General features: G+C 38.5%; 1 protein-coding gene and 1 long non-coding RNA gene across 4 annotated transcripts in view; one reads left to right on the top strand and one right to left on the bottom strand.

Annotated features, from left to right (window-relative positions):
* LOC122550838 (F-box-like/WD repeat-containing protein TBL1X) overlaps window positions 1-27,263 on the top strand; it is a 399,066-nt gene that overhangs the window by 61,452 nt on the left and 310,351 nt on the right. The gene's annotated exons all lie outside the window — the stretch shown is intronic.
* Window positions 1-27,263, bottom strand: part of LOC122550839 — a 139,737-nt gene that overhangs the window by 107,792 nt on the left and 4,682 nt on the right. The window lies entirely within an intron of this gene.

Genomic DNA, 27,263 nt, shown 5'->3' with positions numbered 1-27,263 from the left:
ATCCAGTACAAAATGAAGCTTAGCAGGTGGCTTGAATTGTGATGTTCCTGTGATCTGCATAAATTTGGAACACCGTCCAGAGTAAAAAATCATGGAACCAAAAAGATTGCAGCCATTGCAGCAGAAATTCTTTTCCATTGTTATAGTGGTGTTCATTTATTAAATTATATCTTTTTTTCTGTTCCTAGTTGATTAATTCACACCTATTTTTCTGGATTGAGCTCATTTTTTTGTAAATGTCCCAGTTTATAGCACCTAAATTTATATTCTTTGGGACATTTTTTGATTTGAGTTGTTGCTCTTTAAACTGTAATTTAGTTTCTTGATTCTCTTATACCAAGCATAAGCAATAACAAAACAGGTGCTGCAGAAGCCCAGCAGGTCTGTCAGCATCTGTGGAGAGAAACAGATTTCACATTTTGGATCTGTTGAGTTTCTTTAGCATTTCTTATTTTTATTTTAGATCTTCAGCATTCATAGCACTTTGCCTTTACCTTAATAAACTATGCTTGAAGGACTGAATAGTTTCAATAGGTTGGTGTAGTGGTAGACAAATAAAGCAATAATAAGGCATTTCATCCATCTTGTTGAAATTATAATACATTGATCTCCAGGGTAAGTGAGATTTATGAGCAAAAATGCAGAGACTGAAAATATTCTTCAACCAAAGTCACAACCTTGCTCATTTCTTTATCCCTTTCCACCATCAATCATTGGAAAATGCTAGACATAGCACAAACTAATCCATTGCCCATATACAAATTCTGTTTTGTGGACAAGATACATATCTGCAAAAATGAACTTCTGTGTTTGTGATGTTAATAATCCATTTCTGAGATAGCTTAGCCTGCCGCATTTGCATTTTGTGTACTTTTTAATCCCCTTATGATCCAAGAATTGGTGATGTTCACTGTTAAGCAATGTCTGGTGGACTTAAGCAGCAACTATTCTCAACAGATTGTGACTCAACTACTCCATTCTGAATTGTGTATCCAAGTTTAAGTTATGTTTACTAACTGCTGTGAACTCTAACCGAAGTAATACATACTCACACCATAGGGACAGCATTAATGGACATGCAATTCAGGAAGGAAACTTGCTGTACAAGTAGTTGTCCAAAACTGCATATGGTACCTTTTATAACAATCAGCCTGATCCAATTGTTCACCTCTTTGGGAAAGATATGTGTTAATTAAACTGAAAACTTAGAAGCTGTATTTAGTGTCTTTCTATAACTATTGTGTAATGTAACTGAGATACTTTATGGTGTTAGCTGTAGTAAAATCATAGTTACTTTGCAGGGAATTGGCAAATCACACAGAGTAAATGAGTTTATCAGACCTTATACTTGTATCTAAAAACAAAAGTTCTCAAACACTGTCACTCTTAGAGTTTCCTTTTTGTTGACTTGCCTGCAGTTGTTTGTAAGCTATGGAGAACATTGTTTTCCATAACTTAAATATTTTTAAATGAGAAAATTTGCTTCAGTGTGTTTAATATTCCCCTGATGGACCAATTGATAAATCCGCTGTGTGATATAGTTCTCAATCATGCAAAAATTTTGAAATCAATCCATCTTATGCTTAAAAAAAATCTACCATCAGCTAGCTGATCCTGGTCTCTCGAGGCTATGACTGGATAAATTTCCCAGACTTCGGATTACATTGTTCAATCTGTTGGGTGTACAAGTGTATGTCTTAGTTACTTGTACTGTTAGCATAGAATGATGTGTTATAAAAATAAAATTTACAAGTGCCGAACAAAATTTTTAGATTAGTACAATTTTTCCACATACAGATATAGGACTTAATGCATTGAGAGATGATTCAGTGCCTCAATTGATAGGTGTTGGTGGACAGAAAGGAAAGTTTCTATTAGATTATCTGCCGCATGATGCAAAATCTTTGTAAACATTTGAAGCAATGCCATGGAATGCAAGATTAATATTACTATTACTATTGGGTGGCACGGTGGTTCAATAGTTAGCACTGCTGCCTCACAGCACCAGGGTCCCAGATTCGATTCCGGCCTTGGGCGACTGTCTGTGTGGAGTTTGCACATTCTCCCTGTGCCTACGTGGGTTTCCTCCGGGTGCTCCGGTTTCCTCCCACAGTCCAAAGATGTGCAAGTCAGGTGAATTGGCCATGCTAAATTGCCCAGAGTGCTAGGTGCATTAGTCAGAGGGAAATGGGTTTGGGTGGGTTACTCTTCAGAGGGTCAGTGTGGACTTGTTGGGCCAAAGGGCCTGTTTCCACACTGTAGGGAATCTAATCTCATCTAAATATTGGGAGATGTAATTGTTGTTAGATATTCCAGAATTTCTGGCTCAGTAAAAATATTGCAGAGTTTTCTTTGGAGAATAAAGATTTCAGCTATAATCAGAAGACATCTGATGTACCGACTGACTTTTTCTCCTTTGCGATTTTTATATCTGCGGTTCAAGCTCATATTTGTGGAATGGTAATTTGGACGAGGTACTAAAGCCTGCTCAGCTTGATGCATCTTTTGGAGAAGTAGGGTGTCGTGATGTGACTTTCTATATGTTAGTCCATGTAACAAATACCAGAGACTCAGATTCTGATTGAGACACACATCTGGAAACTTATTAACAACTATATTCTGTATGTGGACCAATGCAGAATGTCAGACTTGTATGCATGCAGACTTGTGTTACTATTACATTAGAAATATTGTTGGCTGGCTGGCTAACTGACTGAATAACTGATCACTATAGAAAATATGGTGGAAGCCTTTTGTACCAGAATGTCATTTATTGTGATGTCTTCTAGCTGTCTTAAGGATATAGTGCCTTTCTGAGATCTGTGCAATAATTAATAGTAAGCCTGTTCTGATAAATATGTACAAGGATGCACATCATTCTGTCTTCATTATACATTAAGATCCTGCTTTGGCTGATGTAAAATATGCCATATCTAGTCCTGACACAATTATAATGACTAATCTGTGTAGCTCCACTCTCTGGTATGTTGCGTGTCTTTATGGATGGATGTGTATCATGCATCATAGATGTTTGCTAGTTGCTGGTATGATACTTTAGATCCAAAGCTTTGTTCTGTCTGATGACTGGTTGGTCATGTTACGGGTCTGATGTGTTGTCTGTTTCTTCATAGGCTTTGACTATTTTTTGTTCCAATGTCATATGATCTAGTTAGACACTGCTAAAATATTTTCCATGAATCCATGATGCAAGATGACTCATGTTTGTGTGAAAATTTTGAACTCGTAGCTTTGCCCTGCTTCAAGTTGGGATAACTGTCATGCTCTTGTACCGTTTCCTTTCAAGCAATGTACTACATATATTTGTGGTTGGGTGGGGAAGCTGATGGAGGGAAGAACTGCATGGCTGTGACTTCCACATTTCTGAGAGCTGCTGGTGAGAATAAACCATTGCCTTGAGGAACAGTGTGCAGATTTAAAATGGCTACCCAAAAATCTTGGGGAAAGTAGCTTTGCATTCAATCTTCATAAATTTAACCAAATGGACAGTGCATTCTTTGGGACTGTTAGACTGAGCATAGTGAAAAGAGGAGTGTTGAATCTCCAACCTCTTGCACATGTTTTCGAAGGAGCCAATTGTTGTTGACCAGAATTTCCTAAGGAGCACCAGACATACTGAATATGATAGTTAATGGATGTAAGTTTGCCCACTCAGCTCGAAGGTTGGTTTTCAGACATTTCGTCACCATACTAGGTAACATCAGTGAGCCTCCGGTGAAGCACTGGTGGTATGGCCCGCTTTTTATTTGTGTTTGTGTTTCCTTGGGTTGGTGATGTCATTTCCTGTGGTGATGTCATTTCCTGTTCTTTTTCTGAGGGGTTGTAAGTGGGATGCTATACAGTTTATTAAAAAAAGATACTCAATGAACTACTGCCGATTTCTTAGCAACAAACCCAAACAAGCAGACAAAACGCGTCCACAAACCCTAGCCACTCTCCCCTACATCAAAGACATCTCAGAAATGACTGCCAAATTACTCAGACCACTTGGCATTATGATAGCCCACAAACCCACCAACACACTAAAACAGCAGCTAATGAACTTGAAGGACCCTATACAGACAACAAGCAAAACTAATGTCATTTACAAAATACATTGCAAGAATTGTAACAAACACTACATTGGACAAACAGGCAGAAAACTAGCCACCAGGATACTTGAACATCAACTAGCCACGAAAAGACATGACACATTCTCACTAGTATCCTTACATACAGATAAAGAAGGACATCACTTCGACTGGGCAACACATCCATCCTAGGACAGGCCAAACAGAGACACTCACAAGAATTCCTAGAATCATGGCATTCCAGTCGGAACTCTATCAACAAACACATTGACTTAAGTTCCATATACCATCCCCTAAGGAAAAACACAGGAAATGACATCACCAACCCAAGGAAACCTAAACACGTAAATAAAAAGCGGGCCATACCACTAGTGCTTCACCGGAGGCTCACTGATTATGTTACCTAGTATGGTGACGAAACATCTGACAACAAGCTTTCTAGCTCAGCAAGCAAACTTACATCCAGAACCCCAACCTGAGCTACAGATCTTCTCAAAACTTGTTAATGATAGTTAATGTGTCGACAACTATAATGTTAGTTGTTTCTTTGATTTGTCTCTCAAAAGAGAATTTGAAACGTCAATCACCACACTGCAATTATTTGCTAGGACTCAGAAAGCATCAATTGTATTCTTCCACCACAGGTGAAATGGAACGATAGGTTCTCTTGATTGTTAAAACTGATGGTGTTGACATATTTCACATGACTTGATCAAGTAATCAATATCTTTATTGATGTCGAACAAAGATGTCATATGCGTCTCTCATTCTTTCTGTGCCATATAACTAAGGTACATACGGTCATGCATAACTTGATGCAGAACCTGTGGAATGATTGCCATTTGCCTTTGAAAATTCCCTTCCAAGGGAGCCCTCATTCATAAAAATCTGCAGATGCTGTAGATCTGAAACAAAATCAAATTGTTGGAGAAACTCAGCAGGTCTGGCAGCGTCTGTGGGGAGAGTTACTGGACTTAAAACATTAACTCTGTTTTCTCCCCACAGATGCTGCCAGACTTGCTGAGTTTATCCAGCAATTTATATTTTTGTTTGAGTCCTAGTTCATCTCTGAATGACCAGAAAGAACGTGCTTTCACAGGGATCTGTTGAATGTGTTCAGGAAACACACTGATGATCATCTTTAGCTGTTGCATCTGGACCTCATCAGACATAGATTGCTGATGTTTCTCTGATTGCCTCCATGAAATAGCTTGGTATAGAGACAAGCTTCTATCTCTGATTCAATAAAATATCCATTTGTGAGTCTAGAGAAGTATCTTGGGTTTTGGCAATTAACTAAGAGCATAAGGAAAGCTCACCCATGAACTTGGTTTATATTGTATTTCTAAATAGTATCTTTGGATCTTAACAAGTAGATGCTGTAGTCATGAAAGTACACTTGAGAAGTTTGCAACAGATCATTTCCAACGGTTTGTGGTTGATATGAAATGTTTGCCTAGATAGGTAGATGTCGAATCTTTCTATTCTGAGAACTACAACAGGTGTTTCCTTTCCTCTATTGGAATAATAGCAGTCAAAGTAAAGACTTTAGCACCAAGTGAAATAGGCTTGTCATCTTGTCACAAGCATGTTCTGAGGCCTTTATGGGATGCATCGACTTCAAACATGGCGAGCTTTGAGGGATTATACTTTTGAGGAACATGCTTGCTGGAAGATGAAGCATTTTTGGGAGGTTAAAAATATATATTGCCTTTCTGCTGTATGTCTTGTGTATCTTTTGGAGCAAATCTCAAACAGAAAGTACTTTGGTTGCCAAGTTTTGGATGTAGGATTACAGCACCCTTCATAATTCACGTTTCTCTTGTGGTATAGGCATCTTTGACTTTGTCCTATTTTGCTCAGCTCAAATCTAGCATCATGTGAAAAATAGATTTATCTGATGACATTCATTTGCTCGTGGTGATCTAAAAGCTTTTGCTATTAAAAATGAGGCTACGTTTGCTGATAACCTGCTTTTCCTGATATGTATTAATGAGCTGATGATGCTGCCATTAGCTGATGAAAGTTTCTATCATGCTTTTGTTTAGTCATCCTGAGAACTGAGATTTCATTTATGATACAGAGACTACCTAGTATTTTCAATGATAAGGACTATATGTTGTTGAAATATATCCTGGCTAATATAAATTCCAAATGGTAATGTTCTAGGGATCCACGTTCGAATTCTACTGTGGCAGATGATAAAATTTGAATTCAATTTTTTTAAAAATCTGGAATTAAGAATCTACTGATAATTGTAAAACCATTGCCAATTGTCAGCAAGATGTCTTTTGGGGAAGGAAATTTGCCATTCTCACCTAGTCTGGCCTACGGGTGACTGTAGACCCACAACACTGTAGTTGACTTTCAACTACACTCCAAAATGGCCTAGCAAGCCACTAAGTTCAAGGGCAGTTAGGAACAGGCAATAAATCCTGGCCACCCAGTGATGCTCATGTCCCACTAGTGAGTTTTTAAAAATCTGAGAAAACAAGAATGGCGTGCCAGAAGTTGCTAGTTTTTACATACTGTGGCGGTATGTATGGAGATATTCACTCTTGGCATTGAGCTTAGGAAAAAGTGCCTCAGAACTTGGAATTAGTTGTTCCAAGGTAGGAATCAATTGGATGGAAGTTTAGGTACTACATTGACTTTGTTTCTTGATTGGCTGTCCTTCACATTCTGTTATGGAGAACTGTATTGCAATTTGAGTCTCTCCAACTACTGTACTTGGACTGCTTCACATTTGGGCCATATGTATTTCTTATAGAACATAGGTCATGAAATACTAGACCAGGTTTTGGTGAGTGAGATGATCCACATCTCCTAGAAGTTTTAGATATTTCACTAACCCTGATGCTGGCTGTAATAGTTGTTCCATAGATAAACACGCGTCTCACAGTTGCTGACCTGCTAGAATTTCTTGGAACTTGGATCCTTTAGAAGTCCATCAATATTATAATCTTCAGTTTTGTATAGATGTGCCTTCTAGAAAGATTTGATGTATATAGATGTAATGACCACTTGCAAGCTTTCAGCAAAGTTAGCTTTGGTGAAATCACATTCTGTATCTTTATGTTGACTTCTGCCTACAAATTAACAAAATTCTTTCACCTGGTTGTTGGCAGTATGATGTATGTATCTTGTATACTGTCTTTTTGCATGCCCTCTGCATCCTGAAGTTAACTCAGACCTCAAGCTGATCTGCTAAAAATTGGAGAATATTGTCAGCATCTTTGTGGTCATCACTAGAAATACTAGAGGATTTTGGTACCCAATTGTTCATTTCCCAAAGTAGTAACTTTGACTGCCTGTCTTCCACTATCAAATGTGTGTAGATCTGTGAAGTGAAGATTCAGTCTACCTTTCAATATCTGAAATTTTGACAGAAGGTCACTGGAGTGTCAATTCATGTTTATTTTCCATTTCTGCTGCATAGCTTTGCACTCAAACAATTTTCAGTATACAAAGGATCTGCACTGTAGTGTAATGTGTTTCTTACTTTGTTGTCTTCATTCCCTTTGTTCTATCCTCGCTGCTGTTGTGCTTTTGCTTTTTATATTTTAAAAGAAATTGCAGCAGTGACGAGGAAACTTCTCAATAATTATTTGCGATAGAATTAGTAGTCAATGGAAAAAGCTGGGTTGATTTCAAAAGGGTACACTGTGTTTAACTAACTTGCTAGGAGTTTTTTGAAGAGATAACAAATGGTGTCAATAAGGGTAATGCTACTATTGTGATTTACATAGACTTCAGAGGTATTCAATACTGTGCCAAACAGTTATAGCTCATGGAATAAAAGGGACCACAGCAACATGGATACAAAATTGGATGAGTGATAGGAAATAGAGTCAATTAATTTTTTTGGAGGGTTGAAGTGGGAATATGTATAGGGTATAAGCAGGTAGAGAAAGAGTTAAGTTCTGAGTTTTGTGAAACAAGAAGTTCAGCTGAGCATGATTCAGATCAGATAAGAACTTCGTTAACAGTGGGGTGCTGGAGGCAAGAGTATGGGTTAACCAGCCATTTATGTAGAGCCATTTATCAAGATGAGGTAGCATTCAATATGTAACATCTGTTAACAGGGTGAAAAGTATTCATTATGTGAAGCCAGTTATTCATTGTGTAACAGCAGGTGGCTTAATCTTTGCTATTGACACTTGCTGATTGTAACAGTCACCCAATCAATATGTATGTTCCCTTATCTGGATGCTCCTCCCTGTAAAATGACTATATAATTCACTGAGAAACTCCTGATACAGAGAAGATCGTGAACTCATGTCTCTGTGCCCATGGGTGATCGTTCTCTCTCCCTCCAGCACCTGAAATAAAGATGAAGGAGGTAAAACCATATTATGTCTCTGAGCGTTTTGCTTCGACTGAGGGGGGGCTATGGGACGACAGGAGGAAGGTTTGTAGTGGAGTTCACCAGGTGTCTGTATCAGGCCACCTGCTTTTTCTGATATGTATTAATGATATAGTTCTTGACATGGAGAGGAAATTTCAAAGTTTGTGGATGATACAAAATTTGAAAGTATTGAAAACTTTGGAGGACAAAGTAGAACTTCAAGAGGCCATAGACATGTTGGTGGAGAAAGCAGATAGGTATCAGATGGAGTCTAGTGTGTAGAAATGTGAGGTTATGTATTTTGGTAGGAAGAACATCGCCAGACAATATAAATTGAAAGGTACAATTCTAAAGGATTTATAGGAGCAAGTGTCCACAGATTATTGAAGGTGGCAGTACAGTTGGAGAAAGTAGTTCATAAAGCATACAGTATCCTGGAGTTTATAAATAGGGGCATAGAATACAAGAGAAAGGAGGTTATGCTGATCTTGTATAAGACAGCTGATGTATTGTGTACAGTCTGCGCATCACAAAATAGGAAGGATGTGAACGCTTTGGTGAGAGTGCGCTTGAGATTTACAAGAATGGTTTCAAAGAAGAGAAATGTCAGGTATGAAGATAGATTGGAGAGTTGAGACTGTTCTCCTTTGATAAAAGGAGGCCACAAGGAGATCTGATAGAAAGTTTCAAAATCAGGTGGTGGGAAGGCTAGAGTAGATGGGGAGAAAATCCCTGCATGCAAGAGGAACAAGGGTGATTGGCACAGATTTGCAAAAGAAGCAAATGTGAGGTGTCAAATATAACATTTTCAAACAATGAATGGTTTGGAACAAGAATGCACTATATGAAAATGATTCACAGAATTGTTTTGACGCAGAAGGCCATTTGGCCCATCATGCCTGCTCTGACTGATATTCAAAAGAGCATCATATCAAGTGTTACTTTCTCCCCACGCTCTTGCTTTCTCCAAATGCTGTTACACAGTGTTTCTATCTTAATAACCATCTAACACACTCTTGAGTGCTTTGATTTTACTTGCCTCCACTGCACTTCCAGGCAATGTATTCCATGTCAAAACTACTCATTGAGTGAGGTTTTTCTCCCTTTTTTGTACATAACTATAAATATGTGCCCTTTCATCCTTCTTCCAAGCAGAAACAGCTTTTCCTATCTCCTCTATCCAGCCTGCTCATGATTTGGAACACTTTATTTTCTCTCTGCCTTCTATCCTCATAACTGCAATCATTCATTCATAGAACATTCACAGGACAGCACAGTACAGGTACTTTGGCCCTCGATGTTGTGCTGACCTTTTATCCTACTTTAGGATCTAACTTACCTACATATCCTTCATTTTACTGTCATCAATGTGCCTACCCAAGTGTCGCTAAAATGTCCCTAATGTATCTAATTCTACTACCATTGCTGGCAGTGCATTCCACACACCTATGACACTCTGTCCAGAACCATTCTGGTAAATTGAGGAAGAGGCTTCTTCGATTGAGACATTCAAATAGGTTTCGGATAATTTACTTGAATACAAACAAGTTGCCATGTTATGCGAAAAAGGTGGGATAATAGTCTTATGACAGTTGTAGAATGGGTGGAGAGGCAGTGGGCCAAATAGACTCTCACCGTGCTTTAAAACTTATGTGATTCTGTGGTATTTGCAATAAAAGAAGTATGGATCTGCCATTTTTATGCTAAATTCCAAAGTAAACAATTAACTGATGACTATGAACTAACATAATATTTATTTTTCTGTTGTCTTGGTCTATAATTCATTTTAGCATCACTTTGCCAATTCTGAACTGTCCTGAGTGTCCTGTAAACTGCTAGTATTTTAAATCAAACTCTCTGTAACCTCCCTGTTTTTGAGAGAGAGAAAATGTATTCATTCTGTTCTTCTATTGAGGCTGCTATCAGCCTCAATATAGGTTGTAGCCTTCAGGCTTGGTTATTAGATGTCAATTTCAGTTCTGAACTCAGACAAATAATAGATAATGTTTAAGAAAAGACTTTATCACAACTGTCACTGCTCTCACATGTTCAACCTTCAGTACCAACTTGCTGCAGTTAATGTTTAGTACACACTTGTTGTCACCAGTTTCTAGTGCCCACTTTCTGCCACCAAGATGTGATGTGATTTCTATATATTAGTTTATATGACATATGTCAGAGAGAGTTGGGTTCTTTTTGACACAGATATCTGGAAGTTTCTTAATACCTGATATGACCTCAGACTTGCATACAGTCTTTATGGTTACTTAGGCTACTACAGATTGGACCCCTCTATTCTGGCAGCCTACGGATCAAGTCATTGCTGGACCAGCAAATTTGTTGGACAACATGAGTTCCGAGTATGTTCAATGCACGAATACATCTATCAATCACCTGTCTAATGGATGAATGATTTCCAGTTGGACACCGCAAATGGGACTTAGGATATTCAAACTGACAAAGTGTAACATAACATAATATGATTAAAGATCAATGCAGAGACACTGCGGGCAAAACCAGAAGCCCTGTGTATGCCAAGCCAGTGAGGTTGTTGGACCGAAGTGTGCTACAATTTGTCAGGGGAAAGCGGTGGGGGAATAATCTGTCATCCATTGGTGGGATACGCAGTTGACTAACTGATGGCTAAACTGACTGACTAGAGAGAATAAGACGAAGATCATTTATACGAGAGAGTTAGGTGCCATAATGTCAATACCACCTTAAAGACATAATGCCTTTCTTAGCTCTTTGTAATAATGCAAGATGAGGTTGGAAGAAAACTGGAGAGAAACGAAATGGAAATAGAAATCCCTTTTTATGAGAACACAGCAATAAGTGTGCAAGTTAAAATCATTGACAGATTCAAATCACTGATGGGTTGCAACTAATTTAGTAATACCAAAGGAAACCTTTGAAAGTTCACAAAACAGATATGAACTATAAAGGCAATTCAATATGCAGAAGACCCAAAGGATCAAAATGACACCCTACCATTCCCTAAATTATTCTGGGTTGTAAATCCTTTTCATGTAATTAGTTTCATTGTAATCTGCTCCTGCTCATAAATCCTACATTTACTTTTTATCAGTTTGAACTAAATTTATTGGTGGTACTCTTTTGGTATTACATATCTCTTAAAATCAGCTGAGAGATCTTCTTTCTCTATCTTTGGTCACAGAACTGGTCACTGTTCAAGGTGTTGTCTATCCCAGTACTGTACAACTTGAACAGGAGTCCGCCTTACTGCTTTCCCCTGGCTTCCTGTATATAGTTTGGTATTTTGTTTGCTTTCTTAGTTTTGCTGTGCAATTTTTAGAGATATTGAGGGATGAACTGTCTAAAATCTCTAGATCTTGTTTAACTTTATCAATCATGGAGTACTTTGCCACTCGTCGTTCTTCCATCTGGGCAGTATTTCATTTGATGTTGTGTTTACATTTTCAGTTGCCTTTCCACTGATAGCACAGACACATTTCAGATATCATTTGGGCGTGTTTGTAAACCTTTAGTATTAGAGAAACACTGTGCAACACATATTTATTTTAGAATGAAAACTTTACTCCTTATCTATTGTATCTCAAATGAGTTAGACTTGAACATTTTTTGGATAATAGCGGTATCTCTAAACAGATGGTGGGGGAAGGGAGGAAAGGCTCCATAGGGGGATGGGCTGTGCTCCTATTGTGTACTTCAAGACTTCTCTGCTGTACTTCTAACCACAACAGCTTGTTCATTTGCATTTCTGTTTACAGCATATTTGTGAAATAGCTGTTTCCTGTTAAATTATAGCAGGAAGATGTGTGGGTCTTAAATTAGTAAGCAAAAGGTCACAAGAAAGCAGCTGGTGATGAGAGCTATACTTCCTATCATCAACAATGCATGCAATCAACAAATTAAATACAATATTTAAACCACAAAATAATACTGCTGAATTAATAAAGTCACTTGAAAATTGACATGTGGTGCCTTGCTATGCATAGAATAATCTTTTAGTTGCCATAGGGTCTACAGGGCCTAAATCAAACATTTATTATTAAACTTCTCACACACTTCACTGGATGGAATCTTGGTCAAAAGCTAAAACAACGGATTGTTGGCTGGCTGCAACAGTATGCCTGTGCAATGTGATACTGTATACACTTCAATTTTGTATGGAATTGCATAAATTATAAAATATGGTGTCTAACAGATTAGGCGGTTTGGCCATGCTAAATGGCTCAGTAGTGTCCAGGTATAAGCAAGCTCAATGGATTATCCATGGTAAATGTGAGGTTTACAATTTTAAGAATGCTGTGTGTGTGGTTGGGGTGGGGTGAAGTGTGGGTGGGTTGCTGGGAGGCTCGGTGGAAACCCACTGGGCGGAATAGTCTCTTCATATACTGTGGGGATTCTATGATTCTATTCTGTGATTCTAACTTAATCTGCATCTCAGATTTGTATCTGCGCCTCTCCTCTACTTCTCTGAATTTGTTTAAACAATAATTTAAACACTGTTAAGTGATCATCCAAAAATAAGTGTTTAATAGAACCAAAATCCTAATTGTTTCTCTTTACAAATGCTTCTACACTTTTGTAAACTTTTTTTTACTGCTGGAAATTTCAGATTTTGAACTGTTATTCTTAAATGCGATAGCTTAATGGTAACTAGTTATACTGCCAGTGTAGACTTGAATTGTACATTCCTTTGTGCATACTAGTATCTTGGTAGTTCTACCACATTAGGATGCTTTAAAAATGTAAATTTAAATGTTTTTGTTTATAAATGAAAATTGTTTTTATTTGCTGTTGCAATTTAGAACTTATATTTACTTGAGCATGCAGTTTCAGTCACTTAGTCAAAAATAAATAATTTGTATCACTAACAGTGTGGACAAAAGTCTAATGTCTAACTTGTGTCACATGCTATGAAATTACATTTGTAGCTCTTCTCCAATCATGATCGTTGAGATTTTTATCGCAGAAATTCAACAATTTCTTAAAACTCTGGATATTAAAGAACAAATTATTTTCCTTTGTCTGATTAAGTAGTTATTGTGCACTTAAAAGAGCTGGATAAATACCTACTTTAGCCTGGGATTGAAAATTAAGGATCGAAGAGTCACCAAAAAAGACAACTGAATACACCATTGACTGCAATAAATGTTTTACTATCGATAAAGAACTGTCATCTGTGCAAAAGAAATCAACCAGTTATGAGCCATCATGGAATTTTATCCAGTTACTTTGGAGAGTAAGATAATGTTTTCAAAACTTCCTCAAGAATTAACCTGTCAGAAGTGGGTTTGATTGGCCGAAAGGCCCTTCCTTGCCTTGTGCATTATTTTCCACATTACAGCAAGACAGGTTTTAAAATTGATGTGTATGTTGCTCATCCATCTTTGCAATATATAAATGTTTCTGATTAATAGTTTACAGTAGTGAATACTAATAGGTCTCACTTTAAAAGAAAAGGAGATATTCGAATTATTGCTCGAATTTTGAAACTAATGCATGGACACAACATATTTGTTCAAAATTCAGCCTTTGGTTTTTGAATAGAAATGCTTTCCTATTTTTCTTTAAAAGAATCAACTGGAGAATTATAGGACATCAATTTTAATGATGTCTGATAGTAAAAGGCTTATGCATCAAGTTTGCAAAATTTGAATGACAACTGCTCTCGTTTTAAGTAGTACCCGTGCGTTAAACACTCAGTGTTAGAGGACAACTTTCAGTAACAACCACTGCAATCTTTGTACTAAGATTATCTTTTCTGACATTGATACAATCCAGAATTTGACATCTCTGGGTCACTATGGTCACAAGTGGCATCAGATCCTGAAATAGACGATATTTAAATTGACCTTTGTGAGAATGTTCTTGTTTGTTCTTCAAACTTATTAGTGGCTTGTAGACAGATATCATTTTTGTGCAAAGTTGAACTCTATAAATGACGTGTATCGAAACAAAATAATGCTTCAGATAGGAATAGTAGTGTATTGTAATTATCTTCTAATTTATATTCAGTGTATTCTGGTTAGTACAACAAAAAAGCCAAATGCATTCACAACTCCCCATGAATAATTATTTGACCAGTGGCAACTTTTTAAGGCTTAATTTGTTGAGTTTTTTAAAATTGAACAAATTATAATTATATACTGACTCAATGCAATGATTCATTTACAAAAACGTAATTCTACTTCATGGGAAGAAATCTTGGGGACATAACATTGAAACTTGGCTTTCTCGTAGGTATCCTAAAAGACTGAAAAATATGGAAATGTGCTAGGAAAATCTTTTTGCCAATAAATCTTCAGCATTACTTGTCTTGTAAATAGTTCAGCTTGCAACTGGTGTTGGCTTTTATGATATGCAATTGTTTATAGAGTGTAGTGGAGCAAAGAACTGTGAAATTGACCACAAGACTCTCAGATGCACTCTGAATAAGTTTACTAAATTAATTTGTCTTGTATGTTAATTTTTTCATGCTTCCCTAACAATTTTTCCAACTTTATACAGTGGTTCTTTGAACCCCACTGGCACTCCAAGCTCTATTTTTAATCTCATCCAATTATTGATTTCAACTGGAATAGAGAAAGTGCAATCATACACGACCTTGTGTATGACGTACTGGTTAGTGTGGGACAATTATTCAGGGTTGATATCAAGTAGTTTGTTCAACATAAGTTTTGTGAATATTTCTTGACACAATAGTAACATATAATGATATACAATGCGGTTGACTAATGTAGTTGAGATATGGACAACTGAAAAGGCACTTTTAAAAAAAAACCTTTGTACAGGCAAGAAGTAAATGAACAAAGTGAGGAGAATAGTGAAACAAGACATTATTTCCCAAATCATCTCTATTGTACAATTATTCAGATTACTTTTCTACAAAATACTTTTTAAGGTTCACTGTGAATTATCAGAACAGCAAAACCAGGAAGTGTTAGAAGTTAATTCGTGCCCAACCTAAGAACATGACAGAAACTTAGAATGCACTTTATTGTTCTATGTATATGTTTGATAAAAACTTTTGTTGAGATGATTTGTGAAAAGTACCCGAGAAACTACCTACTTGTGTTAGAATGTATAACCATTGAAATGCATTCACTAATACATTTAGTCCTCTACCTACTCTATCATTAATGTATCATTGAATTGGATTGGGATGTGTTCTAGTAGACAAACATTTAATTTTAATCTTGAAACTGAACAGGGAAGGTGGAAATTTTACTGTTGTGATCAATAGTAATTCCAATGCCATTTGTATAGAAAGACATGTGTAAGTAATGTTAAGCCTTTCACAAGCTTTCTAGACAATTCTGGATCTTTGAAAGGGTAGCCACTGTTGTGAAGACACAAACACTACAAAAGCCACTACTAACCAGAACCTGGAAGGTGCAATCCTAAGAATTTCACCATGGTCAGCATCAATATCATTATATATTGACAGACATTTTTATTTTTGAATTGTTGAATTGACTTAAATTTAAGTTTAAATTTGTATCAGTTTCTTGTTAGCTGAAAATGTGTTGCTGGAAAAGCGCAGCAGGTCAGGCAGCATCCAAGGAACAGGAGAATCGATGTTTCGGGCATAAGCCCTTCTTCAGGAAGGGCTTATGCCCGAAACGTCGATTCTCCTGTTCCTTGGATGCGGCCTGACCTGCTGCGCTTTTCCAGCAACATATTTTCAGCTCTGATCTCCAGCATCTGCAGCCCTCACTTTCTCCTCAGTTTCTTGTTAGCCTACTGACTGGGAATGAGACCCTGGATGGAGAGTGTTGATGGTCTGTTGAATCATGGAGTACACCATAGTCAAGCATAATCCTATTTCATTGCAGATATTTCTCCACACAAAGATCTCTGAATAATAATGATGAAGAGGAGCACATATTCTGGGTGATTTACTTTATCACTACCCCAGAGATACTGAAGGAACAGTATTATCTACAAATTACGTCACCCAAAACCAGCGAATTTCACATTTGATCAGGAGTAAAGCTTTTCTGCTCCATGTATTTGGTACTACAGTAGACATTGCATTTATTTACTGAATCATTGGAATGCTTGAACAAGACACAAAATAAAATGATGTACCACTGGATGTAGCACTCTGGATAAGTTCATTCCATTTTAAATATTCCAACCAACCTCCCTGCCTCAGCTAGTAACAAATTAACTAACCATTCATCTTTTTTCTGTTTGTAGAGCATTACTGATGCAGGCATGATGATGATACATCTGCCAGCATGAGTTGCTACGCTCCAAAAATAATCCACTGAGTATTGAAGTATTTGAATTTACGGAAGCGCTTTCCAAATGAAAGTGTAGTGTTTACCTTTTAACAATATTTATAAGAGTGCCATTTATTGAGTAATTAATTTGACCATTTTGGTAAACTCATTTTCATTGATGTCTCCTAATAATCAGAGCCTGATTAAAAGGCAATCAAACTTTGCAATACAGATTTTGTGATGTAGGTATCAACCCAGGAAAGGTGGACTATTTCTTATCAGTTTACTTTTAGAACTCTCTACAAACTATGATCTATTCAAATAAAATAATTGTTTGTTTCTGCAAATATTTGGCTTTTAAAAATATCAGATGCATTATGGCTAATAACTATTTTAATTTTAATATGAAAATTTAATATGTTTGTGTGATGGTTCTACATCTGATGTTTTACTTGTGAAAAAGGTCGATTTAAAATAAGTGAACTAGAATCACTTTGAAATAGTATACAAATAAATATCATTCAACAGTTTGTATGTTAATAAGTTGCAACATCTCAGCATAATGTGGTGTCAGTGACATTTGTTTGGTGTAATCAATATTCATTTTAATTTCATAGGAAGTGTAAACCTTTATGTGAGCATCCTGGTAAATCTTATAACTAGGGTTATAGCTAGGGCTTTAAACTAGTTAGTGGGAAGAGGGAAGGATTCAAATGAAGCAAAGTTAAAGAATCAAAAAGAAATGAGAGCGCACAGCTGCAGGGTTGTGAAGAAACGAATGATACTCTAAAAGTGACAAAGTGGTAGAAAATATATGCAGCATAAGAGTGTAGCAGATATTTAAAAACAGGCAGTCACAATGGTAAAAAGTCAAAATTAAAGCTCTTTAGCTGTATGCATGCATTTGTAACAAGATAGATCGGTAAATGGCACAAATAGAAATAAATTAATGTGACTTGATAGATGTCATGGAGGCGCAGTAACTAAGACTGGCAAATCCATTTTCAAGGCTATTCAAAGAATAGGCAAAATGAAAAGGAGGTGGATAGCTTTAGTAGTAAAAGACAGTGTCTTGGTGGTAGTGAGTCATGATGTAGATGCAATAGATCCTGATATGGAATTAGTTTGAAATAAGGAATGGCAAGGAAAAGAAGTCACAGGTGGAAGTCACCTACAGGCCCCTGAAGTTGCCTCACAATAGGATCAAATACAAATCGGGAAATAACAGTCATGTAGGAAGGGCATTACATTTGTGATTTTTTTAATCTCCGTTTTGACTTGACAAATCAGATGGGGAAGAAAGAGGACATGGAAGATCGTTTCTAGGAATTGCTTATCAGAATGTATGCTGTAGAATCTATCTAGGAAGAGGCTGTTTTAGATCTGGTAAAATGTAAATGAGGTAGGATTAATAAGAGATCTCGTACTTCTGGATCCTCTATGGGGTCGCGATCAAAGCACAGTAAAATTTTAAATTCAGTTTGAATTAATTCAGAAGGAAAGCAGCTGTGTTCTCAAACCAGTGTTCTCAATCTAAATAAGGGCAATTATTGAGGTAGGAAGAAACAGCTGTCCAAAGCAGGTTGGGAAAATAACCTAAGAGGAAAGTTAGTGAAATAGCAGTGGCAAACATTTTAAGGAAATATTTCATAATGTTCAACAAAAATTTATTCCGACCAGAAAGATGGAGTTGGTGACAAGGATGAATTATTCATGGTTAACAAAGAGGATCAAGAGAAATATCCAATCAAAATCTAAGGCATACAAAGTTGTGGAAACTAGTAGGAATTAGCAGCAGACGACAAAAGAGGGAAAAAATTATTATGAAGGTAAATTAGCAAGAAATATAAAAGCAAACAGCAGATACTTTTATGGTTATATTAAAAAAATGTAGCTAATGTAAGTGTGGAACCCATGGAAGATGCGATTCGGGAACAGATAACGGAACAGGAAGGGGCAGATAATGTAAGCCAATATATTCCTTCTGACTTCATGGTGGAGGATACTATAAAGATCACAAAGATAACGGGTAAACAAGGTGCTAGCAGGAGAAAGATCTTGGGAGGAAAGTCTCTATCACATGGGACAAAGTTTTTGACAAACTAATGGGTCTAACAGCAGACACGTCTCTAGGTCCTGATGCCCTGCAACTAAGGATTTTAATATAATTTTATTAAGAAAAAATAGATTTTTAAATATTACAATAAATACAAAACAATACAATTCCAAACAGTACAAAAATAGTACAAAAGTAAACCCAAATAGTAAAAAACAATTCCCCAACCCACCCTCCTATACGAATGCATAAACATATATAAAGTATAAAATTAAAAAAAAAACCTAAACTAGTTATTTAACTAACTAAATAAATACCTAACAATAAACAAATAAATAGTAATAACTCAGCCCAACCAAACAAAACACCCATATGTTCGTAGTTCCCCCTCCCTGAATATTGGACTCATGAAACACAATCGTTACGGCTATGTAAAAGCCCTTGTTAGTGTGGCAGATAAATCTGTGTCCAGGTATTTCAAAAAGGGTTGCCATGTCTTGTAAAAATTCTCAGTTTTGTGGTGTACCGTATTTGTGAGAACATCCAGGGGAATATGCTCCATAACAATCTTCCTCCAACCCGACAGGCCTGGGGGGTTTTCTGATATCCAACCGAGCAAGATATTCTTCCTTGCACAGAATGTAAGAATATTGAAAAGTTTTTTCTTATGCGAGTCTGCAGGAAATACAATGGGTAGGCCCAAAAGGAGCGAAATAGGTCCTTCTCCACCCCTACACCTGAAATCCTTTCCATTGTACCCACCACAGCGCTCCAATATGTTTGAAACCTGTCACAAGACTAAAGACAATGGGTAAGAGTACCTGTACAGACCTTGCACTGGGACATGCTGAAGATACCCCTGGTTTAAATTTTGACAAACGGTCTGGGGCTAAGTGGACTCTATGGAGAATCTTCAACTGTAAAGCTTGGGTCCTATTGCGAATTGATATCTTCCTTGCATTCTCCCAAATATCCTCCCATGCCTCTGAAGAAACTTCAACACCCAGCTCTCTTTCCCACATCTTGCAGAGTCGATCAGACTCATCTGAGGTGGCACCCCCCCCCCAATTGGTGATATAGAGTACTAACAGAGAGTGTACTCTTAGCCCTTAGTACCCCTCTTTCTATGTCAGATTTGTAGGGATCAGTCGAAAGTGTGGTCTTTTTTTGAATAAAATTCCTAACTAGAAAAAAGCGAAAGAGGTCTCTATTAGGTAACTCGTACTTCCGTACTAACTGATGAAGGACATCATTACATCTCCCTCAAATAAATCACCCATGCAAGATATACCCCTAGCTGCCCAACATTTAAATCCTGAATCTATCATACCTGGTTGAAAACTCGGCATACCCACTAAAGGTGTAAACAAAGATGTTTTGCCAATATTACCTTCCCTCTGCCGAATTGCCCTCCATGCTTTAACAGTATTGATGACTATTGGGTTATGGCAATATTCTCTAACTGTCCTCACCTTGTCCAAAAAACAGCAAACTGGTAAGGGGGCACCTTGCCTGGGAGACTTCGATATCTAGCCATATTGAAAGAGGGTCCCCACAAACCCAATCACTTACGTAGGTCAAAAGCGAGCTTAATTGGTAATTTTTAATGTCTGGAAGATCATCTCCCCCCATTCTGTGAGGCAACTGAAGTTTGGCTAATTTAATGAGGGGCCGTTTACCGTGCCAGATAAAGGAGCTGAATCCACTGCTCAGTCTCCTGAGTGTTTGTTTATTGAAAATCAGGGGGAGCATCCGTATAGGGTATAGCAAACGAGGGAGAATATTCATCTTAATAAGCGCTATCCGACCCAATCATGAGACTGGAAGTGCTTCCCATCTTTGGAGATCTTGTTTAATTTTTTTCAAATAATTGAGTAAAATTGGCTTTGAACAGCCAATCCGGAACTGGAGTAATGAATATGCCCAAATACACAACACCCGCCCCCCGTGACCACCTGAATGGGAATCTATAGTCACTCCCAAGAGCCAACTCTTTCGTAAGACCACCCATAGGCATAGCCTCTGATTTAGCAAAATTAATCTTATACCCTGAAAAAGCGCCAAACGCGAGAATGCATTGTATCAGGCAAGGCAGTGAGGCTGCTGGATTTGTCAAGAAAATTAGAACATCATATGCATACAGCGAGATCTTATGTAATTTTGACCTCACTTCTGGAGCTGATATATTGAGATCCCCACGAATGGCCTCTGCCAACGGTTCAATCACCAATGTAAAAAGTAATGGTGAAAGGGGACAGCCCTGCTGGCTGCCCTAGAAATATTAAAATTGCTTGATCGTACCCCGTTGATAATGACCGCAGTGAGAAGTACACTGTAGAGAACCTTTACCCATCTTATGAAAACTTCGCCCAGACCAAACCGGTCTCGAGTATAGAAAAGGTACGGCCACTCAACTCAGTCAAATGCCTTCTCTGCATCTAAAGAAATCACCAATCCATGTATTGACTGCTGTTGGCATGCTTGAATTACGTTAAGCAGCCTCCTAACGTTATTGGAGGATCTGCGACCCTTTATGAAGCCTGTCTGATCCTCTTTAATAATAGAGGGTAACACAGTCTCCAGCCTTAACACAAGAGCCTTAGAGAGGATCTTAAAGTCCACATTTAAGAGTGAGATGGGCCTGGATGAAGCACAGTCTTCCGGATCCTTCCCTTTTTTAAGGATAAGTGAAATATTGGCCTCTCTCAGAGATGGTGGGAGACAAACATGACTGTATGAATCATTAAACATATTCAGCATCGGGCCAGCAGTATGCTTATAAATTCCTTATATAATTCACTGGGAAGTCCATCAGGACCGGGCGCCTTTCCACTCTGAAGCTGCCTCACAGCTTCTTGCACTTCTTGCTCTGATAATGGGGCATTGAGAAAGGACTGTTGTTCGGAAGTCACACCCAGGAGCTTCAGATCTCTAAAAAAGGATTCCATTTTGGCCTGCCCCTCCTCACAATTCCCAGACTGAAAGAACTTAGAGTAGAATCTCTGGAACGCCACATTAAGCTTTTTAGAATCACATGTTAGGTTCCCAGACCCTTCCCTAATTGCTGTAATGGTTTGTGGGGCACTTCTCTTTCTGGCAAGGTATGCTAAGTATTTGCCTGGCTTGTCACCATGCTCTTATAACCTTTGCTTTGCAAAAGCCAGCTCTTTCTTTGCTGTCTGCGTGAGCACGGAATTTAGTGCAGACCGCAGTGCCGTAATCCTCTGTAGTTTGACCAGCGAGGGTCTGTCAAAATAGGCCTTCTCGGCGGTCTTCAACCGTGATTCTAGGAGACGTTGCTGCTCACCCTTCTTCCCCTTCCTACTTGTGGAATATGAAATAACTAACCCTCTGGCATAAGCTTTGGCAGTTTCCCAGAGAACAGATGAGCTATCAACCGAGCCTATGTTGATGTCCAGGAATGCCTGAAATTCCCTAGAGAAATACTCCACAAACTTGCTGTCCATGAGAATAAAGGGGTCCATTCGCCAGTACCTTGAACCCACTGTAACATCCTTAATTTTAACCATGAGGTACACTGGAGCATGATCAGAGATGGCAATATTATACAGGATGCCACCAGATCCAGGGTTACCGCAGGGGTCAGAAAAAAATCAATCCTCGTGTGACATCTATGTGGATTGGAGAAAAACATGAAATCCCTACCTGTAGGGTGAAGACATCTCCAGACGTCCACCAATCCTAATTCCCCACACAAACCCAATAACTGTTTAGTTTGTGCAGAGGGTATTGAGGGACCTTTAGGCAACCTGTCCACTGTGAGGTCCATGAGGCAGTTAAAATCTCCCGCTATAATGATGTGCCGAGACTTGAGACTTATCAGTTTAGAAAAAGCATCTACCAAGAATTTAAGAGGATGAGCTGGGGGACAATAAACATTTAAAATGTCATATTCTTCCCCATTTATCAAGGCTTTAAGAATTACAAACCTCCTGTATGTGTCTTTAACACATTCCAACAATTTAAATGAGAGATTTTTCCTTACCAATATAGCCACTCCTCTACTTGTATTAAATGATGAAAAATAAACTCGGTCAAGGCCATTATGCTGTAATTTCAGATGTTCCTTGTCATCCAAATGTGTCTCCTGTAACAAAGTAATATCCACCTTCTTCTTTCTAAGACTCAAGAGTACCTTCTTCCTCTTAATTGGTGAGTGACTTCCCTTGATATTCCAAGTACACCATTTAATCAAATCATTAGCCATAATCTTCTGCAATTACATTTAAATTCCAGAGATGAGGAACCTGAACCAAATTGCTGAACCTTAGTGTTGCATTATCCACCAAATATAAAAACTACATAAACTAAAACCACTACATTTAACAAACATACAAAATTATTAAAAATAAAAACAACAAAAACCAGAAAACAAACCAACATATAAAGCGCCAATAGCGCTGAGTAGGGGAACACACCCCCTGCCCAGAGGGGGCAACTACCCATCCCGAACCGCCCATAAATAGGCATCTAACCATCTCAACCACCTTCACTTCTCCCAGCTAGAGCCGCATCGCAAGCACAAGCTAAAAAGAATAAACACCCGATAGAATATCAATATGAATAAAAAAACATTCTTTTATAAAAAAGGGGGAATAAATACCCCACCCATCCTTTGGTATGTCCTAACTTAGAAATTTAAAATGTACATCTTAACCACCGCCAGACATAGTTTGAACCAAATTATTATCAATAGAGGAGAAAAAAAAGGGGAAAACAAAGCTCCAACCGGATTTCCTCCATTTCTTTTACAGAATGATAAACGCATACCCAAGCAACAATATGTATGCATACTACAATTGTTTAAATTAGGTTAGTTTGTCCACAAAGTCTCTTGTCTTCTCCGATGTGTCAAAGAGATGCATGGATCCATCTAAGGTGATCCGAAGCACTGCCGGATATCTCAGGGAGTACTGAATCCCAAGCTCTTTCAATCTTCTCTTGACACCATCATACGATTTTCGTTTCTGGATCACCGCTGCTGAAAAGTCCTGTAAAAACATGATCTTAGACTCCTCGTAAATTAGGGCCTTTGGATCCTTCCGTTGGAGTCCGGAAGCCTCCATGACTCTCTCCTTATCCCGGTAATGATGGAACCGCACCAGGAAGGGACGAGGGCGTTGGCCCAGACCCAACTTCCGTGCTGCGACCCGGTGAGCCCTCTCTATCTTCAATCCTCTCATGCCAGTCTCCAAGTCAAGGAATTTCGGAAGCCAATCTTCAAAAAATTCCGCAGGCCGCTCACATTCCTTACCCTCAGGCAGACTGATGATCCAAATGTTTTTTCTCCTGCCCCTGTTTTCAAGATTATCCATTTGGTCACGCAAATTACGAACGTCTTCAGGGCTTGGATCTCTTCCTTGAATGAACTGGTATCGGCTTCCACCACTGTGACCCTGTGCTCCACCTCATCCGTCCTTTTCTCCAGGTCTCCCTGCTGCTGCTCATGCTTCTGCAGCATGAGAGAGACTGGAGATAGCTTCTCTTCAATCTTTTTCCCCAACATCTCAAGAGATTTCGAGAGCTGGTTCACCAGGTCCTGGAGAGTAATCGGCTCCGAGGCTGCTGCAGGCTGAGCTGCAGGCCTGGCTTCAGATGCTCCTCCTCCCTTTTTAGGCATTTCTGGACAGCTGAAAATACAGGTAAGTCAATTTTAACATGTTTCTTGGGGCTCCATAATCTTTCCAATGCCCCAAGAAATCCTGATGACCTGGGTTGGGTGGCTTAAAGGACCGTCCTGCTCCTGCTGCGGTGCAAAGCTCTGTAGTGTGATCTTCTCAGATCGCCGCCATCTTAGATCACCGGCAACTAAGGATTTTAAAGGAAGTGGCGACAGAGATGATTGAGGCATTGCTTGAAATATTCCAGAACTCACTGAATTTTGGCAGGGTTCGAGTAGATTGGAAAACTGCTAAATGTGATACCACTATTCAAGAAGGGGAACTGGAAGCTATAGGTCAGTTAGCTTAACATCTATTGGGGAAAAAAAACACGAGAGTCCATTATTAAGGAAGAAAAAGAGTGTTTGGAAAAGCAGTCGAACAGAGTCAACATGGCTTTGTGAAAAGGAATCATGTTTGACAAATTTGCTAGATCTCTTTGAGGATATGACAAACAGAGTTGATAAAGGGGAACCTAGCAGATAGTGTCTTTATATTTTTCAGAAGGTATCTGAAAAGGTCCCACACAAAAGGTTATTGCACAAGATTGGAGCTCTTGTTGGAGGTAATAATCCACGTGAGCACGGCTAACAACGCACAGAAGATAAAGTGTCACGATTAATGTGTCATTTTCAAGTTGAAAAGATGTACCTAGCACAGTGCCACAAGAATCCGTCCTGAGCCATTAATTGTTTACTATCTATTTTATTATTACAGAACTTCTTCAGTTATCCAAAATCAATTATCTGAATTTCAGATTATCCAAACAAGATCTCAAGGTCCCGTAAAAACGTTATCCATTATCCGGACAAAATACTTCCTGCCCGTCTTGTTCAGATAATCGAGGTTGTTCTGTATTATTGTTTTTTTTATTGTCATGTGTACTGTGCAAAGTTTTGCAAAGTATACTGCAAAGCTTTGTTTACGAGCAGTAGAAGCAGATTATAGTAGATAAGGACATACAGATCATAGAGTGGGAAAAAAAATCTTAGAGGCATACAGGTTACACCACGCAGGATATGTGCTAGGCAAGATCAACATGAACAAGATCAGCATTATTTGAAGTTAGAGGGTCCATTCGATAGTCTAATAATGGCCAGGACTAAAATGTTCCTGAACCTGCTGGTGTGTGTTCAAGCTTGTATCTTCTGCCTGATGAAAGAGATTGTACTGGGGTACGATGGATTTTTGATGATGCTAGTCTTTCCGCAGCAACAAGCTATGTAAATGGAGTCCATGGATGGAAAGTTGGCTTCCGTGACTGGCTGGGCTGCGTACACAACTTTCTGTAGTTTCTTACTGTCCTGGGCAGAGCAGTTGCCATATCAGGCTGTTATACATGCAGACAGTATGCTTTTAATGGTATCTCTGTAAATGTTGGTGAGGCTCCTTATGGACATGCCAAATTTCCTGAGCCACCTGAGGAATAAGAGGCATTGTTGTGCCTTCTTGACTGTTGCATCTATTTGGGAAGCCCAGGACAGTCACTTCTTGGAACTTGACACCCTTCACCCTCTCGACCTATGCTCATATTAATGACTTGGTAGAGGAGGCAAAATGTAATGTATCCAAATATGCTGATGATGCCAAACAATAGGTGGGAGAGCATGTTGTGATGAGGGCTGTTAAGGACTCGAACAAACTCCCTCAAAGAATTGGCTTAACTGTAAACTCTATTGAAATGCTTAACAAAATAATATACGTATATATTAGCTACTAATTAACTATTCCAATATAGTAGCATCATATATAAACACCCCTTAGCCTAGGCAAATTCAGTAAAATAGATTGTCTCACATGCATTTCTAGTAGCAGGAAGGGAACTCAGCTTTTAGCTGTAACAGAGAGGATCAAGAGCTTCTGCATCCAGCTTTAAGACTCCAGGAACTGCTGGAAGCTAAAACTAAAAACCCTGGTTATGTAGGATCTTGACTCTACCCATTCAGCCTGCTTCTATAGTTCCAAATTAAAATAAAATACTCAAAGCCTCACAAGCTGTTCACCCTATTGGCTTTGGAGTAGACTGCTCAACACCTCTGTCTCAACCTCTCATCATTAAAAGAAATGATAAAATACACCACTCCAAGCCATAATATCATCACACCTGCCTCCTTTTAAAAAATGAACCATCAATATACAAAGATGGCTTCATTTTTAAAAACCTTCAGCCTTACTCTGTTAGTACACTACAATACATATACATTACATTGATTATAAGTATGCAAATATTCACTACTACAGTGAATTTTCAGTCTGTTTCTCCCCACCATCAAATGCCTGTCTTCCTTCGTCAAAGTCTCGACAGTATGTTGGCAATTATGTTCTCTCCTGCTGCATGTATAATTTTCAAATTGAATGGCTGCAATAATAAGCTTCACCTAAACAGTGTGGAAGTTTTATCCTTAAAATTTTTCAAAAACTTTAAGCTGTTATAATCAGTATATACAATTGTCTACGACTGGAGATGCTGGAAACCAAGGTAGACACGCAAAGGTGAAAATGTGTTGCTGGAAAAGCGCAGCAGGTCAGGCAGCATCCAAGGAGCAGGAGAATCGACGTTTCGGATATGAGCCCTTCTTCAGGAATGGCAGAGGAGATGACCTTGGGTGTGCAGCGAGAGAGGGACTCACTGAAATCCTTGTAGAGGGAGGAAGAGAGCTTCTTCAAGGAAGGCATCCTTGCAAGAGGATTCGCAGTAGGTTAAAATCTTCTAGGAGAAAGTGAGGACTGCAGATGCTGGAGATCAGAGCTGAAAATGTGTTGCTGGAAAAGCGCAGCAGGTCAGGCAGCATCCAAGGAGCAGAAGAATCGACGTTTCGGGCATGAGCCCTTCTTCAGGAACTTCAGACACGCAGAGGGCAGGGAGAACAC

This window comes from Chiloscyllium plagiosum, chromosome 6, assembly GCF_004010195.1.
Source record: "Chiloscyllium plagiosum isolate BGI_BamShark_2017 chromosome 6, ASM401019v2, whole genome shotgun sequence".
Lineage (NCBI taxonomy): Eukaryota > Metazoa > Chordata > Chondrichthyes > Orectolobiformes > Hemiscylliidae > Chiloscyllium > Chiloscyllium plagiosum.
This window is presented reverse-complemented; position numbering and strand designations above follow the sequence as displayed.